At 38.0% G+C, this 20,026-nt stretch overlaps 1 protein-coding gene across 8 annotated transcripts in view; it reads left to right on the top strand.

Annotated features, from left to right (window-relative positions):
* Znf438 (zinc finger protein 438) overlaps positions 1-20,026 on the top strand; it is a 116,321-nt gene that overhangs the window by 63,289 nt on the left and 33,006 nt on the right. The gene's annotated exons all lie outside the window — the stretch shown is intronic.

Below are 20,026 nucleotides of genomic sequence, written 5' to 3'. Positions count from 1 at the left end.
GAAGAAGAAGAAGAAGAAGAAGAAGAAGAAGAAGAGGAAGAGGAAGAGGAAGAGGAAGAGGAAGAGGAAGAGGAAGAGGAAGAGGAAGAGGAGGAGGAGGAGGAGGAGGAGGAGGAGGAAGAGGAAGAGGAAGAGGAAGAGGAAGAGAGAGGAAGAGGAAGAGGAAGAGGAAGAAGAAGTTGGTAAATCAGGAAAGCTAAATCAAAAAGCTCTGACTCTGGATACAGGCTAAAAGTGGATAGAGCATTGTAACTGTTTCGTAGTCATCATTGACTAGTTCCCGCTTCAATCTGTCTGAAATTCCCTGTTCATGACTGGGCAGAGGTTTACCTAGAAGACTCAGCTGCAGAGCAACTAGGCAGTGTGAGTCCCTTGCCTCAAGGATGGATGACACTGCAGCTCTCGGCTACCCTACCTGAACACTATCTATTCTGTACTGTACAGAGAAATTGAGAGCAGTTAACACATGCCACCTGATTCCATTAATAGCATGGGCTTGTTAGATATTATCTGTTCATTCCTTTTACTGCCAAGTTTAGAGTCAGTGTTCCATTTTTGAGATGAGCTATTAAAATAGCTTCTGAGTTTGATGTGTTAGGCATTTCCAGAGAGACTATGATCCAGCAGTCCTGAGAGACACACTTTTGAAGTATGATGATTAAGAATACATGCTTTCCTTATTTTCAGTAAAATAGAGTATTTAGAAATATGTTTAATACCAATCATACAAAATCTGTATTCTTAAAACAGCAAATCAAAACTAAGAAGTCAAGCATCTGAATAAGTGAAGAGACCTTTTGTTCAAGGAATGCAAGACTCCATTTCATGATATTTCCCCCAAACTTATCCCTTAATTCTGTCCAATCTTCATCATCTTCACACAGCTGTTTTTGTTTTGTTTTATTTTTTATTTTTTTGTAGCGAATCAATTCTAAAAGTTATATGGACATATGAAAGAAGAATATCCTATAGTGTTAAAAACACATACATACATGTAGACAGACATACATACAAACTATTCTTTTAATTTAAAGGACTTATGTCAGTATTTTACTTTTTATAAGTAATCTAGAATGCTACTGGATGGAGGCTGAGGAATTAAGTCTCTACTTGCAGGCATCTAGTAAGATGCCCATATGGGTGTGGGTATGAAGTATTTGAGTATACACAAGTACAGTCACCAAGCCTTATTGCTCCATTTATCACAGGAAGGACCAGATTTCTGCAATATTTGAAGAAAAGTTGTTCTACTTGTATGGATGCTCATGGGAGTGACCACAGGCATTGTGGCAATTTAATACCAAGCATTAAAGTTGGGGTTCTAAATGACATGTAATAGTATGATTTATCTGCTGTCTTGAGCTTTGTAGAACACTAAATAAGATCCCATCCTTACATACTGCTTTTTATTTTTAGAGTTAGAATGATGATAAAAATCTAAGCTTAAGAAGTGTCAAATGGTTTATGACATTTCATTTATTTTTCAAAGGATTGGAATGTCACCAGTGAGCCCATTAGAATTGTACGCTTAAAGCACTACAAGTTTTAAAAAGACCAGCTGCATAAACAAGTGTGCAAACTTTGTAATTTAATTCTGAGGGTTTTTTTTAACACTTCAAAGTGCCAAAGAAGTCAGCTTTTCTTAGGTCATAAGGAGTTGTCTGAGTCATTATGATCGCAGACCTTCAAGCTCATTCAAGATGTCCTCTCCAAAATACTAGTACAACCTAAAGATATCTGTCTATCCTGTGTATCCTTTCTCCATGAGCTGATACCAATATGGAATATGAAGAAATTGAAACTACCTGTGAAAAGAGTCAAGTCAGTGGCCAGGAGTATAACACTTTTTTTTTTTTTTTTTTTTTTTTGGTTTTTGGTTTTTGGTTTCTCTGTATTGTATATCCCTGGCTGTGCTGGAACTCACTCTGTAGACCAGGCTGGCCTCGAACTCAGAAATCCGCCTGCCTCTGCCTCCCGAGTGCTGGGACTAAAGGCGTGCACCACCACACCTCGCTAGTATAACACTTTTGAGAATTGCTAGTATTAGTTTTGTTTCTATTGTATGGTTTTAAAAAAAAAGGAAGGAAGGAAGGAGAGAGAGAGAGAGAGCGAGAGAGAGAGAGAGAGAGAGAGAGAGAGAGAGAGAAACTTAAAGGAAAGGGTTTAATTTAGCTTCAAATCTAGGTTACAGTCCATTATTGCATTACTGTATGCACCAAGAAGCAGCTGGTCATGTTTACTGTCACAAGCAAAGAGAAAATGCCTGTGTGCATGCTTACAAGTGATCATCTCCCTCTCTCCTTCATTCAGAAAGTGAATGTGGTACCAGCCACATTCGTAGTGGGTCTTCCCATCTCAATTAACATAATCAAGATAATGTCCTCACACATAGCTATAGATCAACCTGATCTAGGCAACCCTCATTGAGACTCTTCCCAAGTTATTCTAAACTATGTCAAATTGACAACCAAAACTGCTATCATAGTGGGGAAATACTTTTGACTTTAAAGTTTAAAGGACTGTATCCTATCTGTTGGTTTGTCTGTCATTTATTTTTTATTTTGAAGTTCCAGCTATGAAATCTAGGACCTCATACATGCTTAACAACTTTTCTATCCCTACTCATGAAGCTGTTTTTCATTGATAGGTTTATATTTGAGATAATTATAAATGCACATGAACTTTCAATAAGTAATCTACATGACATACACTCTCCTTGGTTTTCCCTTAGTGGTTCTCAACATGTAGGTTATAACCCCTTTGGGGGGAAGGCCAAATGACAATTTAACAGGGGTCACATAGCAGATATTCTGCATATTAGAAATTGACATTACAATTCACTACAGTAGGGAAATTACAGCTATAAAATAGCAACAAAATAATTTTAGGGTTGGGAGTCACCACAGTATGAGTTATTAAAGGGTACAGTATCATGAAGGTTAAGAACCATTGCTCTAGAGTATTAACTCTGAAACAGTCTTCATATTTATCAGATTTCTTTAATTCTTAAATTCATATGTGTGTATGCACATGTGCATATGCTCACTCGGGTAATTTTTATTTGTCATATAGCTTCTTGTAACTATGTTCAAAGATGGTTTCCATAACAGAGATTCTTCAAGTTGCCCTTTTATAGCCATGTTTGCCTAGTCTCTCACAGGTGTGCCTATCCATAAGCCCTGCCAATCACTGGTACCTTCTCTATGTTCATAGTATTTTTATTTCAGGATTATGTAAGTGGACTATTAAGTGAGTAACCTCTTGGTATGCGTTCATTCACTTGAGAGTTTTCAAAGTTGTTACATGTATCAATAGTTCATTCCTTTTCATTACTGAGTAATAGTCTGTGAATATATATATATATGTATGTATATATACATATATACATATATATACATATACATATATATATATATTGTTTACATATAATATATGACAAAATAATGTAAAACATTGCTTTAAAAGTACCAAAGGCATTATGTTGTTTTACCTGACTTGTTAATTAAGAGTACAGAGTAGTTTTGACATGCTGGTCACTTCAGTTAGGTTTGTCTGTGTCTGAGCATCCTAAGAACAGGTGAGTCAGTGTTGGTATCCCATTTTCGGTGGGAAAGGGGAACATCTTTCTTTACCCTTATTCATCCAAATAAAAACCTGCAGGGATGGGAGCACCAGGTAGCTTCCTTCTGATTGTCAAATTTTTATTATTTGTATTTAACCTTTGTACAGCTTGTGATCACTCAGCTAGCTCTTCATATGGCTCAGTGTTCCCCATGTGGACCTCTTATGTATGTGCCCATGTTTGGTTTCTCATCTAGATGGCCGAGTATTTTCTTGAATTCTGTCTGACTGCAATACTACTTCTCCCCTCCTTCCCTTGCTCTGCTTTCCTAGGGAGGAAAGGAAATCTGAAATTGTAAGAACTGACTAGGAAATGGGTAGTTTGAACTCAAGAAGGGGTGAGGGAAGATACAGGGATGAAAGGGAGAACAAGGTAAGCCACAGGAATTGGATGGGGCCAGTTGTTACTGTATGGTTTAGAAAGGGAGAGAGACACCAGTGTTCCCTGATGTCAGACAGTGAATGGGAGAGATAGGTTTTAAATCCAAGATTTCTGTATGCAAGGCCCCTGCTGGGCATGTAGGCTTAGAGGTGGGAGCTCAGAAAAGAGGTGTCTGAACTGGAGATTAAGAATACCAATGTTTGGCTTTTAAGCTGCCATTGTAGTAAATAAAGCTATAAATGGGTAAGACTCCTTAGGGAGAAGGTGTACAGTGAGGTCTGATGTTTACTTAGAGGAAAATCTGCAGTCTCCCTCATATACAGTAAGAAGCAAGCAGCACTGGAAGGTTGAAAGCAGTTGTCATTTGAGGCTAAGAGGTCAAGTAAGATAGAGACCAAGCAGGCCCTGTGGATGATGTTGGCAAAGGCCATCTTGGAAAATGGGCAGGATGTCAAGAGGAGACAAGAACATGAATAAGAGCACTTAGGCAGTGCTACACAGTTTATTTGCAATAGGGAATATTTAAGCAAGCCAGTGGGCTGCCGATGTAGGGAGTTAGGAGGCCACATGATATTACTGCTGTTGTTACAGAAGAGACTTGGCTTTGTTAAGTTAATGCTGACTCTTCTGCTTAAGGAAAGCCTTATGCAAGAGCAATGCTGTTTCCTTATTGTTGAGGAAAACAAGGGCCAGGAAATGTAGCCTGAGCTTAGGGCCTGGTCTCAGGGAGGAGGAGGATCAGCATTCTGTGTATCAGAACAGATCAGGCAGTACTCAGTACTTCCATAGGCTTCCTCTTGAGCAATTCATATTTCTCTAGAAAGGAAAGAGAAATGGTTCAGATAGAGGAGTGTGTAGTACAGGCGAGTGGAGGAACAAGGAGGATAAAGTTTAGACTAGTTTAGTGTTTTCAGAACAAGCAGAGTAGTGGGCTTCATGCTGCTCCACAGGCCTCATGGCTGTGCCCATTTTCCAGAGGATGAGCTTAGTGTTAAGACACAGTGGAGCCCTTTCAGTATGTGCTTATTACCACTAGGGGTGGGAATTGTAGATGACAAAGAAGGAAAATGTACTGTGGAAAACTGGAAATAGAGAGCATGCCAGTGCCATGTGTGATAGTTTAAATGAGAATGGTCTCCATAGGCTCATTTGCTTTAGTTGTGGATCCCAGATTGGTTGAACTGTTTGGGAAGGATTCAGAGGTGTGTCACTGTATTCTGGTTTTGAGGTTTCCGAAGATTCATGACACATTGAGTTAGTCTCCATCATTATCTCTGTCCCTCCTTCTTTCCTTCCCTCCCTCCCTCCCTCCCTCCTTCCCTCCCTCCCTCCCTGTTTCTCCTCCCTTTCTCTTCTGCCTTCTACTTGTGTTTTGAGATGTGAGCTCTTAGCTTTTGCTCCAGCTTGTGAGCCTGCTGCCACACTCTCCTCTACAATAGTGGTAGACTCTTATCCCTCAGAAACTGTGCGCCCCACATAAATCCTTTCTTCGAAACATTGCCTTGATCATGGTATCTTATAGAACCAATTGAAAAGTAGCTAAGAGAGAAGTTGGTATCAGGAATGGAGTATTGCTGTGATAGACTTAATGGTGTGAGGCTTTGGTTTTATTTTGTTTTAAGAATGTAAAAAGGCTTTGGAACTTGGGACTTGAAAAGAAATTGAGCACTGTAAGCAGAACTTAATGCACTATCCTAGTAGGAGCTTGGAAGATAGCTGAAAACAACATAGACTAAAGGCCCAGGTCAGAAGGATTCAGAGGGAAATAATTTTAACAACTGGGATAGGGCTCATTCTTGTGAGATTCTGGAAAAGAATGTCTCTGCTCCTGCCCTCTTTCTAAGAACTTGCCTGCGGCTAAATTTAAAGGTAGTTGTCTCATTTCTTTAAAGGAAATTTCAAGATGGCCTAATATTTGTTTTGTTGCATGGTTATTAGTAATCATTATTGTGCAGGTCTACAATGTAAAACAGCAAATGGATCAAAACAAAATACAAAATGTAGGCTACAAGGAAATTTAGACTTGGAGCCAAGACTTGTACCAAAGGAGATAAGATTACAATGATGCCTTTCCCAACTGGGCCATCTCACTGATCCTGCTGTCGTACTCAAAGACAGACACTTGCAATGGTTGATGTTGGCTTCTCTTTAGTTGTAGACTCTTCTGGAGCTGACGAGATGGCTCAGTGTAATAAGAGCAGTTGCTGCTCTTTCAATGTCTCATGTTCAGCTCCTAGCATCTACATTGGATAGCTCACAGATCTTCTGGCATGTATATACACTTAGATATGCATTGCATACACATAATTTTTAAAGAAATTTTCTGATACTTATGTGTATCTTGTACTTGTTTTAAAAGACTTTTTTTCAAAAGCAGCACTCTTCAAAGAACTTGTACAGGAGCAAGCCTTTACAAGCAGAACAAACAGGCATATGTGTCTCCTCTTTAGAGAAATGCTGGGGAAAGGGCAAGGCACTTAGGACATTTTTATTTGGTCAGGATTTTTTTTAACTAAACATAATTTAAAGTTGGACCTCTTCTTTATAACTAGATAAGAGAACTACTTTCCCTTAGCCAATTGCAAATTTTATTTAGGATAACCAGAGTACCTGTCATAATTGAAATATTATGAGCATGCATGTATATGTGTGTTTCCTTCTTGAGACAGTGTTGAAGTGCAGTCAAGACTGGCCTGGAGCTTGCAGCAGATCTTCTTGCTCCTATTTCCCTAGTGCTGGGATTATAGGCTGATGTGTACCTGGGATTAATTATGTACATGTACATATATGTATATATCTGTCAGTGTTGAAGGTTAGAAGTCACCATACATGCATCCCTCAGAGCCTTTCATCTTCTGTTTTCTCATTTTTATTATATTGATTGATTGGTGAAGGTAGGTGCACATGAGATATCCTAAATCACTTTTTATGGTGATCCTCTTGAATATTTTCTGTTCTATAATATATCAAATTTTAGTTTTTATTTTTTGAAGAAGAATGCTTATTATAATAGCTTAAATTTTAACTATTTAATCTGAAATTGTCTTACAATAAAGATAATTTACTTAGGAATGGGAGAATTACTATGTAAAATATAAAACAAAGAGAGATGAAAACATTTTGTTTTCACTAGTTTTGTGAATAACACTGTAGGTAAAAGGATAATAGATTGCTAGAGATATATTCTTTGCCAACATAAAAGGAAAGAGTGTGTTTAAAGCTACAGTTCTCAAAGTGGAGTGGGGTTTCAGTTCTTTAGATAAAGTCCCTTTCTGCTCCTTCTGCAAGATGCTGTCTTCACCAACCATGCAGCCCCATTTCTTTATGTGTCTGGGAAGATCTGACAGTGTTGCATCCTTCTGCTATGTCTGTGCTCAGCTGTAACTTAAGAGGCCTATCATTGGCTATTCCCTGGAGGACTAGGGAATCCTTGGCATTTGTCAAAGTGTAGTACCCTTGTCTCCTAAGTACCAGCAAGCACTCTTTCCCCTCCTTCCCCCATTAATCTGAATAGCCTGCATTTTTCCTTTAGCAAATCTTGCTTCCTCCAATCATGACCTCTTTAAGTGCACTCTTCTGTTGTTCTTGACTCTTTCTTCCATCCTCACTCCTACAACTGATCATTGTCAGAAGACATGCAGTTTTCTTCATTCAGCTTCATAGACATGGATGGAGCACAGAGAGCCTTGAACCTTATTTCTCAAGGGCTCTATGGTGACACCCAGTGCACTTCAGTCCACAGGAACTAACAAGATTCATAGCAAGACAAACCGAAACTCAGTTTACCTTATAAGACCTATATATTAGTAATGATGGTAGTTGAAAATTTTCATTACATCTCTACATATACCCTTCTTTTGTGGAGACTTTGCTGTATGCTTCTCAAAATTGTAAGAGGGCATAGTAAATGAGTTTAAAAGCATGTTTTAGATTCAAGCCTGTTTTTGGTAACTACCATGTGTGCATAAGTCACAATTGCTTTTCAATATAGGACAGGTAATTTAGATGAAATATATATGATTTCCTTTTATAAAAATATTTTTTATTAAATATTTTCTTTATTTAATTTTCAAATGTTACCCTCTTTCCTTAGTTCCCCTCTGAAAACCCCCCATCCCCTCCTCCCTCATCCTTCTTCTTGAGCTTCATGTGGTCTGTGAATTGTATCTTGGGTATTCTGAGCTTTTGGGCTAATATCCACTTATCAGTGAGTACAAACCATGTGTGTTCTTTTGTGATTGAGTTACCTCACTCAGGATGATATTTTCTAGTTCCATCCATTTGCCTAAGAATTTCATGAATTCATTGTTTTTAATAGCTGTATAGTACTGCATTGTGTAAATGTACCACATTTTCTGTACCCATTCCTCTGTTGAGGGACATCTGGGTTCTTTCCAGCTTCTGGCTATTATAAATAATATGTATTATTTAATATGAATAATATTAAATAATATTATAATATTAAATATATAATATGAATTATTATAAATAAATGAACAGAGTGGAGCATGTTTTAAAACAATCTTAAGCAGGACGATATGTTATACTTTTTTTTACATCATATCAAAATAAAAGGTTCCTGGGGCAAGAGAGATGGCTCAGTGTTTAAGGGCACTAGCTGTCTGGTATAGGACCAAGTTTGATTCCTAGTATCTTCATTTGGCAGCTATATAACTGCCTATATAACTCCAACACTAGGGCATACAATGCCTCTGACTTCCCATGGTACATGTATTCATGTGCATATACCCACACATAGAAACATACTTGGAAAGACAGGATAGCTTTTTTTTTTTTTTTTTTTTTTTTTTTTTTTTTTTTTTTTTTCCGAGATAGGGTTTCTCTGTGTAGCTCCATAGACCAGGCTGGTCTCTAACCCAGGGATATGTCTACCTCTGATTTCCAAGTGCTGGGATTAAAGGCATGAACCACTACCACCTGACTAGAATAGGCATTTTATGGTTATAAAAATGGCTGATGAAAATTATATGCTTCTGTATGCATGTGTCCATCTTTTATCAAAACAGGTTAGTTAAAAATTATGAGTTAGTCAACACTATCAACGACCACACAAAGCCAAGTGTGGGGAACTTCTGTAAAGGCTCAGAGAGGAAGTATTTTCAGTTGAGTGTCTCTGAGATCTACTGTCCCTCATGATTCCTGCGACTAAAACAACATAAAGTATATCTACAAAATTTACCCAAACTTCTTCTGAGCACTGAAACTGAATTATCTAATTTTCATGTATACCAGGATAGTCTTTTAGGTTTCCCCCTACCCTAGTAATTCAGAAATGTAAAATTCCGAGTTTCAGGCCAGCCTAGCTTATAACAAAACATTCTAAGTTAGCCAGGGAGACATAGTGAAAGCTATCTGAAAAGAGAAAGAAAAAAGAAGAAAGAAAGAAAAAAAGAAAGAGAAACCCAAACAAACAAACAACCTCATATTCTTAGTTTGCGAGGCTCACAACAGGCCTAATAGTGTGATATCCTATGTCAACGGCTTAGCACATACAACTGATTTGTAACAACTTAGTACAGAAGTTCTCAATTTGTGTGACCCTTTTGGGGTTCACATATCAGATATTCTGCATTTAAGATATTTATATTACAGTTCATATCAGTAATAAAAATACAGTTATGAAGTAGCAGTGAAATAATTTTATGATTGGGAGTCACCACTACATGCAACTGCATTAAAGAGTCATAGATTAGGAAAGTTGAGAACCATTGACTTAGTAGCTGTGCAATCTTCGCTTTAATGCTATCTTAACCCCAAGCCAACAAAGGAGGAAATCTGCTACTGCCACTAGGAGGGACTAAGCAAGCACGCATAGGGAAGTGTAAGCTATACTAGTAACGTAATAACTGAAGCAGGAAAGTAACATAAATATGAACTTAAATATAACAAGCAGTAATCTCAGCATGTGTTAGTTTAATTTTCATTACAGCCATTGGATGGTTATTTTTATGATCCCTATCTAAGCTCACACAGTGAGTAAATGGACAGGTGCCATGTTTTGTCCTGACAGGTAAATTGTTTCCATCATCTGTTATTTTCTTATAAAGTTTCCATTTCTTGTGACAATTTTCAGAAATTAAAATGTACTATAAATTAAACAATGTGATACACTTCATGTTTAATAATAAACAGCTATGCTTTACTGAGACTTTCTGGACAGTAAAACTGAAGGGTTCAGATAGAGATGACTGGTATTCTCAAGGAAAGCCTGGGCTCCAAGGCCCTATTCCTTCCTGTGTGCTAATCACTGGAATAAATATTGGAGAGAAAGCCCCAGGAAAAGGGTAGCAAAGAGGCAGGTCATTTCTGCTGTCTCAGAATGACTTCTGAGCTTTCTGACTTAAATTTCCTCCTAGCCTTGCTGTGTGCAGAGAGCATTTACATGCCTACAGTGTTTGTCCCTTACTGGTCTGCTAGCATTAAAGCTGTTCACAGTCACAGTATAGTGAACCTAACTGTGGTGGTTTTCATGATGTTCTCATTTCTAACACTTTGTTGGCTCTGAGGACTGCTGTCCCAAATCCAATAATGTGCAGAATAATGGATTCTTTAGTGGGCATAGGAAAAAAGTTAGGGTTATTAAAATTACTTAAATACCTAAAATTTATTTCACCATAGTGTTAAATTGCAAAAATGGCCTTTAGAAGTCATAATGAAAGACTGTAACTTCCAAACAACTTCAGAGTAAGAACAGTGAAGAACTTGACATTTGAGGACTTTGGCTGGCCAAGGAAATAAGAAATGGCTAAAAGTGAACTTATTCCAAAGAGCTGTCAGTGGAAGGCAGCTATGTGCCAGACAATTACTTCAGAGTCTGCCTTCATTACTTATAGAACCATGAGGAAATATACATGACAGATGATCTCCACAGCACTGGGTGAAGGGCATGAGATAGTGAGGTTCTTACCAGGACAGGACCTGGGCAAAATTAATCTGCCAATATTATAAAACGTATTTGCCAAATTTCCTTAAACTTGTACTTTTCCAAAAATCCTTGCTCTCAGTAAACTGTACAATTCCCTATGTGTGACTAGCACAGTAAGAAAAATGATACTTCTCAGCAGAAGGCAAGCAGCCATGTTTCCTAAGGTGGTTCAAACAATGAGTGTTACAAGGGAAATTTTCTGGTTGAAAATTGTACTCTAATATTTTCATTTTCAAAAGCCCACATCTCAGAGCTGTGTCTCACTCTACCTCACCTTCCCTGCCTTGAAGCTCATTAAATTATATTGGTTCTGTCTCCAAAAAGCCCTTGTGATGTCCATGTTTCCTCTTCTCCACTGCGAACCTCCTGGCACAAGTTTCATCGTCTGACTAGAAAACTGGGCACTCTTAGTCTTCTCTGGGTTTTCCTGGTCCACTCCCGACTTACTTCAGCCTACACTCCTTCCTCAACTCTGTACGCCAGGTACACTAGCCTTTCCAGGTTTCCTGAGCATGACAGTGCTATCTCAGTAGGATTTTTATATATGTTGACTTGCTCCCTGTAATGACAAAATTCCCAAGGCAGTAGTCATCTTAATGGAGGATTTACTTTACTCATGGTCTCTAAGGTTTCAGATGATATTTAGCCAGGTAACTATGGGCCTGTAGTTAGGGAGTCCATTTTGTGATAGGAAAAATAGCAGAGGAGTCTGCTCTCCTAATGGTGGCTGGGAAGCAAATGGAGAGACAGACAAGAAGGGATGGGAGCCCCAACATTCCTCACAACAAACTAACTTCCTTTCACTAGGCTCCAAAATGTTCTCCTACTTCTCAATAGTGCTACAGACTGGCCAACAAACCTCAATACATGAGCCGTTCAGATAGCCCTTCATACATGCAGCAAACCCTGTTCTTTCTCTCACATTGCTGTGATTTTATTTACATACTGCCTAGGACCTAACGAGAAGCTTTAGTAGAATGGGCTCACATGCCTTTGTGATAAGCACCTATCATAACCACAGAAAGCTCAAAAGGAGCTGGGCCAGTAACTGTGATACAACTGACATCTCAAAGTCTTCTGCTGGGTTATAGGGTACCAACCTACTTATTACAAATTCTCCTTTAAACTATTCAACATACAATCAGAATGGGCATACTCCACACAGTCACTGGCCAGGCCACAGGGTATGTCATGCTCAACCTTCTGAAGAACTGCCATGTTTGTCTGTTGACACTTCCCAAGTAATCCTCACCCGCAGTATACAAAGTCTCCAGGGACTATACATTTCCGCCAATACTTGTTTCTAGTTTCTTCTTTATCACATGGGATCACATTATGACTATTCTGAATGACTAGTGACATCAAGCGTCTTTTCATGTTCTCACTGGCAATGTGTAAATCTAAGAAAATAAAAAGTATATTTATATATACATATTTAATTGGGTTATTTTTTATTGTTGAATGTAAAACTTCTGCAACAAGTTTGGGCATGAGCCTTTTACCAGAGATATGATTTGCAAATATCTCTTCCATACCCTGGCTTGTCATTTTAGCCTTGAAAGTTTTTAATTTTGGAGAAACCCAACTTACCAAAGTTTAGTTTGTCACCTGTGCTTTGAGTGTCAATCTGATAAATTATTTTGCATAACTCAAAGTTATAAAGATGTTAACCCCTGATTTCCTCTGAGGGTTTTTCATATTTTTACCTTTTATCTTCACATCTTTTGGTAACTTCTATATGTAGTACACGGGTCCCTTTTGTTTTGTTTGTTGTTCTCAGAGCACTGTTTGAGAGCCACCCTACCCCTATTGATTTGTCTGGACACCATTACTAAAATACAGCATAGCAGAATGTCAGGGTGCGTTCTATTCTATGCATCTTTCTATCCTTATTGTAGTACTGTGCTGCCTTCTTTATTACAACTTATATTTGAGTCATGACACTAAGAAGGATGAGCTAATATTCTCCCCCACATGACAACTTTGCTGACTCAAGGTCCCAAAGATCATATTGTTAATACATGCAGTATGAGGAAGTTCTGGTCGCATGGAGCTTACTCTGAATATGTAGTTTAGTATGTGCAGGACTGTCATGCTAATAGTGTTAAGTTTTCCAGCTTAAGAATTTGGAGTCTTTCCTTATTTAAATCTTTAACTCCCAAATTACTTCAGCATTTGGTGTTACAAATGTTTAACTTTTGTTAAACTTACTCTTGCTTAGATGCTACTATAAATGTTGCTTTGCTAATGTATTTTCAGATTACTCACAGTTAATACATAAAAATGCAATTGGTATTTATAATGACTTTGTTTCTTTCAGCCTTGAAAATTTTATTTAGTATAACCATTTTTTTATCTTAACATGTTTCTTAACATGTTATCTTAACATGTTTCTTAACATGTTATCTTAACATGTTTAAAGAGAGCTTTACAAACAAAATCTTGTGATATACAAATTGAAAGTTCATTCCTTGTCTGTTTGTCATGGTTAGAACCTTCAGAACAACACTGAATAGAGACAGAAACAGAACAAAGACTAGTCCTTTTCCTAATGTTGAGGGAACGTGTTTTTAGTCTTCCACCACAAAGTATACCTGCTAACAGGTTTTCAGAGATACTCTTCATTGGGGTAAGAAGTTCTCTTCTATGCTTTGTTCTTTCTTACCACAAGAGGAACTTAGATATTATTAAATGCATTCTCCATGTCTATTAAGATGACATATGGCTTTTAAAAACATATATGTTGATGTACTATGTTCCTTGGGTTTTAAAGGTTGAGTCAACCTTGCATTCCTGAGATTAACCCACCTGGTACTGATTTATAATTCTTTTAGTTACTTCATTTAATATACTAATACTTTGTTGAATACTTTTGCATCTATATCCACAGCAGTATTTGTTTAGTTTTCTTATTAAAGTGATACTGAGCCTCACAGAATAATCTGGAGTGGTCCCTAGGAATCTCCCCCAACCTGGCGCGTCAAGTTTCTACAGTGTTAGATGCATCCTCTCCCACTGAGGCCAAACTAGGCAGCCTTGATTCCACAGACTGACAACAGCTTTAGGGACAGCTCCTGCTCTAATTGTTGTAGCAAGAGGTTGGTAAGCTTACTTGCCTAATTTTCCTTTACTGCCCATCAGAGTCATCTTTCTCTGGCGCCTTAGCTCTAATCTCTGTCCTTGTGCGTTTATAAGCCCATTGTGGTCTGGCTATCTACACAATTTCAGTACTGGAGAATTCAGACATAAAACATGTCTCCATGCCAGACCAAGAGGCTTCTTTTCCTACCTGAAGCTCAGTCCCAATGCTGGTAAGGTGCTAGGAATCTGATGTAGCAAGACATCATTGAGCTTACATGTTGACACTGGTACATCTTGTCTTGCCAATACATAAAGCAGCTTGATTCTTAGAAGCTTAGGAGCTGAGGAGATGGTTCATTGGATAAAAGCACTTAACATACAAGTATGTTTGGATCTCTAGAACTCATATAAAGGTGGGCCCAGTGATGTGAGTAAATAATCCTAGCACTCCTATGGCAGAATGAGGTGTGGAGATAGGAGAATGCCCAGAGGATTGTGAGCCAACTAGCCTGTCGTACACTGTGGCAGAGAAGAGATTCAGTCTCAAGCAAATTGAAGGCGAGGCCTGGCATCCAAAGTTGTTCTCCGATCGATCTCCACACACCCACTACAGCACATTCATGCACAGTTACCCTACACCTCACACATGAAAAGAATATTTAAAAAAAAAAAACCTCAATCACAGAAATAAGCTATCAGAATACTAGTGTGCTTCCTTTCTCTCTTATCTATTAAGTTTAAATAAATAGTAATGATGACTATAAGCAAATCTTTAGCACACAGATGACAGCAGGAAGTAGTAATGATTGTCCCTGGGAGGCAATCATTATGACAATAAGACTCTTGATTCAGTATTCCATCCAATGGCATTTGAAGGTTTGCCTCTTAAAATTTTGTAACAGATATAACATTTTTACAGAAAAAAGTCCAGAGGCGCCAAGTTCATTACATCAGCCTTTCCAATTGAGCCTTATGGAAATGAAAATTCCATGTTTTATGTGTTGGTTTTTGTTCTACTAGGCCTCTGTCAAACCATTTTGCTCTAGGCATGAATGAGCTAATCTCATTTGAGAAGATGTGTTCATTAGCAAAATTGTACCAAAATAAATTTCACTAAGGTCATAGTGTTTAATTTAATAGTATTATGATAATAACTACCATAATTAGTTTCAGATTTGCCTTCTTTCCCAAAGGACAAGAATTTTTGTGCTCTCGGATGTACATTTAAGGCATAAAAAAGACAGCAAAATTAATGTCATGGCCTTCAAAGCCTGTTTATGGGTTTTCCTTGCAGGTCCCTAAAGGACTTAGGGAGCATTGTACAGCTAAAGTAAACCACTTAGGATGTGCAAGATAAAATTGGGTTAATTGGGTTCACCTGATCCTCAGCTAGGCTACACCTCAGTCAATGCAGCATTCTTATTACCCAAGGAAGCATGATTTTTATAATTAGAAAACTACTCCAGAACTACACAAAAAGACTTAAAGTATACTTTCTTCAAATAAAATATAAGATTTTTTTCATTCATTGCTTTAATCTAGTTTGTTTTTATTTAGAAAATCACTTTGTCTTTTTTATATTCATATCAAGAATGTTCTGGTGCTATCAGGGCAGTTCTCTTGAACACTAATAACCATTCCTTTTAGGGATGCAAGCATCACAATGTCCTACAACTGATGTTCTATAGGCATTCTTCTAAGCCTTGGGCTCTGAGCCCTGCTTTTCATTTTTTATCAGGGTTTGTATATCAACAAAAGAGCTGTTTACATCCAGCTAAAATCCAGAGAAACGGAAAGATGAAAATGTTGTGTCTGACAATTCCATATATAATATACTTTGGTCATTATCAACCCCATATCTTCTCTCTCTTTTTCCTCACCTGATGAAACCCTTCTTCAGAACAAGTATCCATCTTTCTTTTGTGTGTTTATGAAGTACTGAGTTTACTTAGGGTTGTTTGAATGAGCATGGGTTGGAGATTATTTACTGGAACATGAAAAACCTACTGGTAGCTGTACCATGAAGAAAATCACATATACCCTTAGGAGCTGTTAACTGACAGTAGTCCCTCTAGAGGGGTAGGGAGGGCCTATGAGTCCCTGCTGCATCCTTATTGCAATGCTGACAGGCCTCCTCTTGTTCAGGTCTTTTGCAGACAACCACAGTTTCTCTTAGTGCATGAGTACAACAGCCCAATTATGTCCAGAAGATACTATTTTTCAGCACCCTTACCCATTCTTCTTCTTCTTCTTCTTCTTCTTCTTCTTCTTCTTCTTCTTCTTCTTCTTCTTCTTCTTCTTCTTTCTCTTCCTCTTTTATTTATTTATTTATTTTGGTTTTGGATTTTTTTTGTTGTTGTTGAGACAGGGTTTCTCTGTGTAGCCCTGGCTGTCCTGGAACTCACTTTGTAGACCAGGCTGGCCTTGAACTCAGAAATCTGCCTACCTCTGCCTCCCAAGTGCTGGGATTAAAGTTATGTGCCACCACCACCTGGCTGCCCTTCCCCATTCTTACATTCCTTCTACTCCCTCTTCATGATGAGCTCCAAGCCTTGGGAGGGGCTGGTAAAGATTACACATTTTTGAACAGAGCAGTCAACAGTCACTTATTCTTAGCACCTTAATTGGTTATGAGTCTTAACGTTGAGAACAATACTAATCTATAGATATAAGCATAGATGTTTATAAGGTACCTTGGCAACATATGTGTCTGACAGAACAACAATAGTAAATTCTTTTCTGGGCTCTGTGAACTGAGCCATGGGCCTTTCTTTGATCAGCTCTATAATATCAGGTGTGTATTCCCTCCTGTGGTCCAGCCTCCATTCCAATCAGAAGAAATTGGTTGCACCTATAACCATTGAGCCAAACCTTGCCTATTATATCACTACTATAGTTTACATGATTCATGGTATTATGCAAGATTGTTACCTTCAGTCCTCCAGCATCCTACATAGCACCTTCCAAGACTATAAATCCTAGATCTCAGGGAGGGGGTTTCCAGGTCAGCTGTAGTTTGATATCACTTTACCCTGTAATCCAAGTGTGATGTTTTAGTTCTGGTGGGCAGTAAAAAGCACTGCCAATAACCTAGATTGGTTTATGGGCCTCTGGGGCCTTCCTAATCAACAGCTTATATGGAGGCATCCCATGCCTGACACTGGAAATTTTTATTTAGTATCCTATGGCTTTCCATAGGTTATCTACCTAAAGAGGCTACCTCCATTATGTCTTTTACAATTATATTTTTAATAAGCTTACAAACTAGTATGTTTTCATGTGGCTTTTTCATACAGGTTAGTTTTGGTTAATCCTTCTCCCTACCCCTCTTTTCTACTCTCTCCACCACAGTTTCTACTTACATCCTTCAACTTCCAGTTGACTACAACTTTTATATCAATATGTCTTCTAGTCTTAATTCCTTCCTAAAGGCCTCTTCCCCCTGCCCTGTTTCTGTTTCCTTGGATTCTGCAAACACTCCAAGTTAAAAATACACTAATCTAAGAATTTAAGCTAGGATATGAGAGACAGTTTGTGAATTTATCTTTATGGGTCTGGATTATCTCATTCAATATAATGCTTTCTATTTCCATTCATTCTGCTACACATTTTGCAATTTAACTTTTCTTTAGCTGAATAAGATTTTGTTGTACACACACACACACACACACACCTTCATTTTTATTGTCCATCATCAGTTGACAACCGTCTAGTCTGGTTCTATTATTTGACTATTGAATAGAGCATCAATTGCACTTGACTACACTTAGTGTATGTGTACATGGAGGCCAGAAGTCAACAACCACTGTCTTCTTCAGTTGTTCAGATTTGCTTCTGCCAAATCTGTGTGGGATTAGAGAGTGAATCAGATCCTTAGAGTTTCCTCCCAAGACTAATACTTACAAATGTCAAGAATGAATACTATTTGTTTAAAACAGAATCTTGCTACATAGTCCAGGCTGGTTTCAAACTTATAATCCTCCTGCATCAACATCCTACATGTAAGAATGTATCATCATAATTGGCAAAGTGTGTGTGTGTGTATGTATGTATGTATGTATGTATGTAATGAAATATTCAAGAACTGAAATACCCAGGGTTTCAAGTTGAAAAGGTCCACCAAACATTGGACAAATGGGTGAAAACATGTTGAGATACTTCAGTGCAAATTTTTCTAACATTGGTCAGCCCTTGAAAAAGCAGAGGCAGGAAGACCTCTCTGAGTCAGCCTGGTATACATAGTGAGTTCTATCCCAGCCAGAGATACAATCATGAGAATCCTGTCTCAAAAAAAAAAAAAATCTTAACATAATTTCTATACAGAAATAAATTATATGCAAAGCATTTAAATCTTCAGTATCTTTATTTTGATATTGCCAACCAGAGGAGAATATAGCTTTTGAGTTTTGGCTAGAAGTCTATATCTAGAAATTACTATTACTCATCATTTTTATTGAGAGATAGTGACTTTTCATTCTTAGAAAGACAGCAGTAGATATTACCTAAGACTGAGGAATAAAATTATAAATGTGTAGCCAACACATGTGGATATATGGATACCTGAATGCTGATCATAGAAGCTTTAAGTTCTAAGAATTGAAAGTGCTTGTCTCTGAGGAAAAGAACCTGGTGTCTGTATCTTTAAAACAAAATATAGATATTTGATGTAAGTTTGACTTAAAAGTTTTAATTAAAAAGGGAAACCATTATTATGGCAGAAATGGCTTCAAAACCTTGCAAGACTGTCTATGTAAGAACACAGGCATGGACAGATCTTACAAGTGAAACCCTGATGTTTACCTTTTAAGTATATCCTACTACTTTTTAAACAATGAAATAGAGCACCCCACTTTGACTAGACAGTTGCTTACAGAGTTAGAGATCATGTTACCCCTAAGGACTCCTTTACCCAAAAGATAGAAAACCATTGGTGGGCACAGAGATTGAACACCCATTATATTACATTTGTTTTTGATAACCCAAAGCTGGTGAATGCCCAGTAGATAGAATCCTGTCACTAGACTCAAGAGCTCTGGTGAACAACGTTGACTGGGTACAGTGGTTGCCTGTGGAGTCACTACCTATTGTAGCATCAAATCTGTTTGACTATCACTGTGTTGTATTTTAGAATCAACAGACATGAGATAACAGAACCAAACATGAAAGAAGTTCTGTCAGAAAGTCAGGCTAGGTCTGTGGCGTAGGTCACTGTAAAGAAGAGCCTGGGCACAGTGGTACATGGTTGTAACCCCATCAGTGACCCGGTTGAAGAGAAGGATCATAACTTTGAGGCCAGCCTACACTATAGAACAAGCTCCTGTCTAAAACAACAAGGTTAGGGGTAGCCCAAAGGCAGAGTACATACCTAACATGAACAAAGCCCTCAGTTCAGTCCCCAGCATCAGGACCTATGCCCTCTGAAAAGTTTCCTGTTTTTATATTTCCAATTTAGTATTTTCACATTTCAAGATGTACTGGTCAACTTTATTATGACATTTATGCTGATGACAACATGTCTGTCTTGGGATGTATGGCATGTTTAGTTCCTAAGTCTTCTGGAAATGCTAATCTAGATAGACAGCTACACTGAATCTTGTGGTCAGTGCCCATAAAACACATGAGAGCATGGCACACTCTAAGCATAGGCTAATGGCAGCAAGCTCTGAGGAAATGCACAGAGATGGTCTCTTCTCTCTGAGACTCTTGGTCTAAACTTACTTTTAGCTAACTTGGCAAGGCAGTGTAGGGAAATCCAGCAGTGCCCATAGACTGTCAATAAGAAGGAATCAAGTTTTCACTTTCTCAAGTCGCCAATTTACCTGATATTATGTCAAATAAACTTATTGACTTATTTATCAAGTCTTTTTTTTAATTTTTAATATTTTTTATTACATATTTTCCTCAATTACATTTCCAATGCTATCCCAAAAGTCCCCCATACCGCCCCCCACTTCCCTACCCACCCATTCCCATTCTTTTGGCCCTGGCATTCCCCT

The sequence above is a fragment of the Mus caroli genome, chromosome 18 (genome assembly GCF_900094665.2).
Source record: "Mus caroli chromosome 18, CAROLI_EIJ_v1.1, whole genome shotgun sequence".
In the NCBI taxonomy this organism is placed as follows: domain Eukaryota; kingdom Metazoa; phylum Chordata; class Mammalia; order Rodentia; family Muridae; genus Mus; species Mus caroli.
Note: the sequence above shows the minus strand (reverse complement) of the source record. Positions and strands in the feature narration are given on the sequence as shown.